Below are 6,272 nucleotides of genomic sequence, written 5' to 3' on the forward strand. Positions count from 1 at the left end.
AATGCAATGTTGGTGGAGCTGTCTGACCATTCTGGAAAGCAATCTGGAACTAAGTTAAGAAAAGAGAATAAAATGTCCACATATTTTATCTCAGAAATCCCACTGTTAGGTCTATGACCCAAGGAAGTTAATGATAAAAAGAAAAGCCCCATATATTAAAAAAATTTATAGTTTCCCATTTTGTAGTAGAAAAGAACTGGAAACAAAGTAGATGTCCACTGATTGAGGAATGGCTAAACCAATTGTGGCACATGAATATAATAGAAAATTACTGTGCTCTTAGAAATGAAAATGATGAACATAGTACAGAGAAATACAGAAAGGCTTATATACAGAACCAAGTTCTGTTGATTCTGGAGCCCAATGACTACAACACCACAAATGGGAAGAATAATAGCAAATCAGATGAAATCGAATGCTATGAAATTATGATGGCCAAGTTAGACACAAAGAAGAGATACAAGAAAGCATTTCCCTCCCTTAGTTACAGAAATGAGGGACCCTAGGTATGGAACACTACGGATGTCAACATTTTTCAGTGCAATAGTTTTGCCAAACCATTTCCTCCCTTTTTAAATTCTTTTTTTTTTTATTAGAAAATAAGGCATGGCTCTCTAGGAGAAGGAAAAACAGTGGGAAATGTAGGTAATATGAAAACAAAAGATCAATAAAATTATTTTTAAGAACGAATTATCCTGTCCAATTGCAACACAAATATTTACTAACCACCTAACAGAGCACTGTGCTAGGCACTAGCAGATCAAGATTTAGATAAGATATAGGTGATAGAACCTGGAGCCTACGTGGGCACACAAATAACTGTAATACAATATGGTATGAAAGAGCCAAAAAATGAAGTGCGAAGTGAAAGGGATATTAAAGATTCCTTCAAGACTATATAGGTCTAGAACTGGAAGTAATCTCAAAGGCCTTCTAGTCCAACTCCCCCTTTTTTTTATAATTGAAGAACTGAGGCCCAGGAAGATTAAGTGATTTTTCCCAAGATTACATAGGTAAAAAAAGGTTCAAGATTAATTTGAACTCAGGTTTTCTGACTTCAGAGCCTCTGACTCTTTTACTGAGCCCTGATTTGTAAAAGAGTGACCCGCGCTGCCAGAATTTGAATAGGAATTTATAAGCATGGATAAAGACTGTAAAGGGGATGGTGTTCTAAACTCATGGAAAAGCTTAAGCAAAAGCACAGAGGCAGAAAAGTACAAAAAGTGTGTGGATAACAAGCAAGTAGTTTAGTTTGGAGGGCAGGTAGTGAGGGGGGAAATATGAGATAAAGCTGGAAAGGTACTGGTAAATTGTAAAGCATTTCAAAAATGTGAGCTGATATAATTATTATTGTGGATGGTTTTAAATACCAGGGTGAGGAATCTGAACTTTTCTCAGTAGGCAATAAAAAGCCATTGATTAGTTCTGAGCAGAGGAATCTGACAAGACTATGTATAAAGATTAACTATGGTATAGGACGCAGTGAAACCAGAAAAGCACCTAATTTAGGAAACCTGTTAAAAGACTACTGCAATAGCCCAGAGAAAGGATTCTCTTGTTTGCTGAAGCTTTCAAAATAGAAAGGAAGGGACCACTGCAAAAACACTGTGCTGGTACAATCAACCGAATTTGGTAATGGTTTCTTCCCACTCCCTTATTTCTCATATCTAATCAAATTTAACACCAAGGTTTTGAACAAGAGGGAATAAGTCAAATCAGAAAAAAACAGATTTTTTCAGAAAAAGAAAGTTGCCTGTTTTAGGGTCTGTTGAGTCTGAGGGGCTGGAAGGATAGGTGAAGAGATTTAAGTCTGATGTATGGATTTGGGAGATAATCTGTATAGAGATAATGAGTAAATGTGATTGCCCAGATAGTGTGTGTGTGTGTGGGGGGGGGGGAATGCGGGAGAAAGAACCAAGCACAAAAAATCTTGGGATACCTTAACTTGTCATGAAAATGACAAGGTGCAAGGGAACGTGACAGAGAAAACAAATGATTAGCGAAGCATTAAGAAAGGCAAGAGAGAAAACTATATCCAGAAAGAGGGAGTTGGTCCAAAATGTCAAATCCTGAAGAGCCAAAGAAAAATCCAGGTTTGAAAACAGTCACTAGATGTGGTGATTCACCTTTGAGGGAGCAGTATCTGTATCATGGTGGGGATGGGAGGGTGGAAGACAAATTGCAAGGAGTAGAGATAAAAAAATGCTAGAACCAACTCGAAAGATGTTCAGAACTCGCATAGGCCCTCAGGCCATCTTAGCCTTCTCAGCACTGACCGTATTAGATAGGTATTAGTTAGCCTTAATTTGGAAGCTAATTTCCAAATCTGCCCAGTCCAGCATTTCACATCAATTCGTATTTGAGAGAGAAGTTTTCCGGTGCAAAGCTAGCTCAAGGTAAAGACCTGGGGTGATAAGACCGCAGCTATTCTAAAGGTACAGTCAGCCATGGGGTGCGGCTGGTGGGGGCGGGGGGAGGGTGGGGTGCAGCGGAGGAACCTAAGGAGGGAATTTGCGGGAGAAGGAGGGGGTGGCGGCAGCTTCTCCCGGCCCACTAGGGGCACGGCTGGGAGCGGGGAAGGAGACAGAAGGAAGCCAGAGGAGAAGGCGGTGCCGGGGGAGCTGTCCCCGGAGTGCGGCTGATGCCGGGGATGAGGACGCCGGATGGCCGGGAGTTCTGGCTGCGGGGATGGATGGGTGGAAGGATGGATGCAGGGATGCAGAAGGGAGGGACCAGGCAAGGGAGGTAGCTAGGGACCCCCCTTGGGAGTGGGGGGCAGCTCCCAGGAGCGGTGATCGGCTGCACTCACCAGGCCCTTCAGCGCTCCGCTCTGCGGCCACAGAAGGCTTGCCCCTCGTCCCTTCGGCTCAGGCCTCTCAGCACCTGTCGGCAGGGCAGCGACCCAGACTTCTCACAGCCACGGAGTAGACATGGCGAGGGAGGGGGAGCGGGGGCCGGGAAAGCCGCCCGCAAAAGCCGCCGCAGCAGCTCAGCCAGCCAGCGCTGGCCCCACGGCGCCTCACGTGACCGGCGCTCCTGTGTGTGTGCGCGCGCGCACGTGACCGTCCCGCCGCCTCGCCAGATTCGACGCCCTTGACCCCTGCCGGGCCGCTGGGTCTCGGTCACCCGAGCCCCGCGGGAGGGGCGGGGCAGGGACTTGCGGTGGTTCCCCAAGTTCGCGATGCGACTATTGCGGACTAGCGTGAGGTGCCTCCCGAGATCCCAGTCCCTGGAGTTGCTTTGATTGCTGCTCCCTCTGGTTTTTCTTTAACTCGTAACCTGATCGTGTTTGGTGCTACTGAAACACTGCTGGCGGGAATCGAACTCCTGTGTCCGTCATGACTTTAAAAGGACCCCCCGCCTCCCGGTTGTTCCGTAGAAAGTGGGCAGCAGCCCCGGCATTTGGTCACAGCCTCGTCACCTCCAACTTTCTTCTCCTATTGAAATGGAAACACAGTCCCCTCCAACCTGTTGCTCGTGTTTAACAGCGGCTCTAACAATGTACCCACGGCAAAGTTTACTTTGCATTATTAACATTGTTTCCACCACTTAAGTCTAGACAATCTGCAAAGCAATAAGCCAAGCCCCTGTTTTGTAGCATCTGCCCCAGCCACACCCCAGCCAGCCTTGCTACTTTCATTTCCTGCCCATGTCTCCAAGTGCTGTCTGTTCAGTTTCAGAACATTAGCTAAAATCCAGTTCTACTTTCATGTGTAGAATTGGGATAAGTGGCTCTTTCACCACTATGCTTATATTTTGTCCTCCCCCCCAACCCCCCCCCCCCCCCATAGTGGTGTAGTCCATAGGAACAAATGTGATTTAGAAATGCTGTTTCTTAAACAAGAGGAAAATGTCAGTAGGAGTTAAGAATGGTAAATAGATTTTGAATGAAAATGTGGTGGATCTTGAGATAACAAATTCTTTCATGAATGTTGGTGAGGATCAGCTTAAATGTAAACTGCTTGCCTACATTACTTTCTTCTGAGCCCACATTCCTATTCTGATCATTCCTACTTCTCCCTAGGCCTTCTCCAACCCAGTTCACTCGTTTTCTAGCCAACCTATTGTGCCCTTTGAAATTCTCCCTAAATTCTTTACATATTAACTAAAGTACTAGAAGATGATGGAATAAAAGTTGACAAGGGAACCTATATCTTGTCAATATTATTCTTAAAAATATTAATAAGTACACCAGAAGGAAGCAAAACTATGGGACAGCCTCAAAAGGACAAAAACTCCATTCAGATATTTAAGCTAACCAAGGAAATGCCTCAATTTTTAAAAATTAAAAGAGGCTGAAGCAAAGATGCCCCCCAACATATGTATATGTGTATATGCATACACTGAAATAGCACCAATTAGCTCCAGATGAAATGTTAGATTTTTCTCAAGACACAATTAATTGGAAAGTAAATAAAATAACATTTGTTAGGAAATATATTAACAAATGATCACAAGATGAAATAATAAGGACCTAAGTGCCATGAAGAAATCCTAGGATAAAAATCTTACAAGCACTCTGTGTTCCAGCTAAACTTGACTACTCATTGTCCCTTGAATTTTATATTCCATTTTCCATTTTGAGCAGGCTGCTTTTGGCAGGCTGCCTCAGATGCCTGTGATACCTTCCCTCTTGACCATTACCTGGACTCTTTCCAGATACTACCTCCTCCTCATGTGCCACCTTGTCTTTCTTCTACCCCCTTCCTGGCAACCCTATGTGTTTTGTCTTCCTCCCATTAGAATATAATCTTCTTGCAGGTCTTGCTTGTTTATATGTGTGTTCCTAGCCCTTAGCTCAGTGCCTCTGCTTAATAAATTCTCACTTACTCACTTACTTACTCTGTCTCTCTACAGCTCTTAGAATTCCTAGCTTACTTCACAGTTTAGATCAGGTCTGCTTCTTTTAGGAAAGTATTCGTGATCCCTCCCACTCCCTCCCCCCCCCCACTTTGTTAATGTCTTCTCCTTTCTCAAATTAACTTATATCTTCTTATCTGTGCACATGTTGTATTCCCCCAAACACAGCCAGCTCTTTAATGGCAGATGCCGTTTTGTTTTGATGATTATATCCCTAGTTTCTCGCACAGAAATGAGGTTTAATAAATGTTTGTTGACTTGAGCGAAACTTGGGAGCTTAATACCTGTGGAAAATGTAAATAAAACAATAGATTCAAAAATAATAATTTTTCCGGAAGACTGTCGTGGGAGGAATAGAGGTAGTAAAGTAGAAAGAATGCCCCACTTGGAGTCGGAAGACATGTATTTAAACCCAGTTCAGCTACTTACTGGTATGACCAGAGATCGTAGGTGGAAGGGACCTCAGAGACCATCTAGTTGAACTTCTTTACTTTACAGATGAAGAAACTGAAGTCCAGGGAGGTTAAGGGATTTGCCCAGGATAGTACAGGTGGTGAACATCAGGAGCAATATTTGAACCTCGGTCTTCTAATTCCAGAGACAGCATCCTTTTCAGTGCACCACATTGGCTCTATTTAACTTCTCTAGGCCTCAGTTTCTCCATCTGTGAAATAAGAGGGTTGGATTAAATGACCAGCCAATAGCTAACTACCCTGTAATTTCATCAAGTTGACTGAAGACCTTCTTTCTACTTTCTTGACACGGACAGTTAAAGTCCGAAATAGGCACACTTGCCGCAGGGTGCAATCAGGCCACCTCAAAGCCTAAAGAAGTGAACTCTTACTCTCATTTTTGTAGCCTGTCCCTTACCCCCTGTAATTTCATCAAATGAGTTGGAGGAACTCAATTGATCAGAGTGTCCTGATGCACTGCCCTACACACACACACACACACACACACACAGAATGAAAGAAAGAAAGAAACAAAGGAGCAGGTTAATGAGGGTAGAGAGTTGTGGGAGACAATCCTGGAACAAAACTCATAGCTTGAAAGGGGTCAAGGTGGAAGTTCTTGTGTTTTCCTCACCGTGGAACACTCCCTTGTTCCTGCAGCCACCTTTTCCCACTGTTGAGTTCCTTCTAGGGTCTCCATTTTGTGGAAGGAACCCAGGTCAGTCAGCCCTCATTCCTCTTTTGGCTTTGCTTCTGACTTTCTAGACTTTGCCACAAGGCTCCAATGTAGGGTACCTCTCCCACACCCCACACCCTATTTTCAGCTTTCTTTTATACATTGTCTTCCATTATTAGAATGTAAACTCCTTGGGGGCTGGGACTATTTTTTTGCTTATATTTGTATCCCCAACCCATAGACCATTGTCTGGCACATAGTAAGCAATTAATAAATACTTGTTG

General features: G+C 43.8%; 1 protein-coding gene across 1 annotated transcript in view; it reads right to left on the reverse strand.

Moving 5' to 3' along the window:
* The window catches only part of LOC118830906 (ATP-binding cassette sub-family A member 3-like), a 117,582-nt gene extending 114,532 nt beyond the window's left edge, over window positions 1-3,050 (reverse strand). The window contains exon 1 of the mRNA XM_036737988.1: window positions 2,810-3,050. The gene's annotated coding sequence lies outside the window, so the exon portion shown is untranslated. The remainder of the gene's footprint in view (window positions 1-2,809) is intronic.
* Window positions 3,051-6,272: the final 3,222 nt, after the last annotated feature.

Source organism: Trichosurus vulpecula, chromosome 9, assembly GCF_011100635.1.
Source record: "Trichosurus vulpecula isolate mTriVul1 chromosome 9, mTriVul1.pri, whole genome shotgun sequence".
Classification (NCBI taxonomy): domain Eukaryota; kingdom Metazoa; phylum Chordata; class Mammalia; order Diprotodontia; family Phalangeridae; genus Trichosurus; species Trichosurus vulpecula.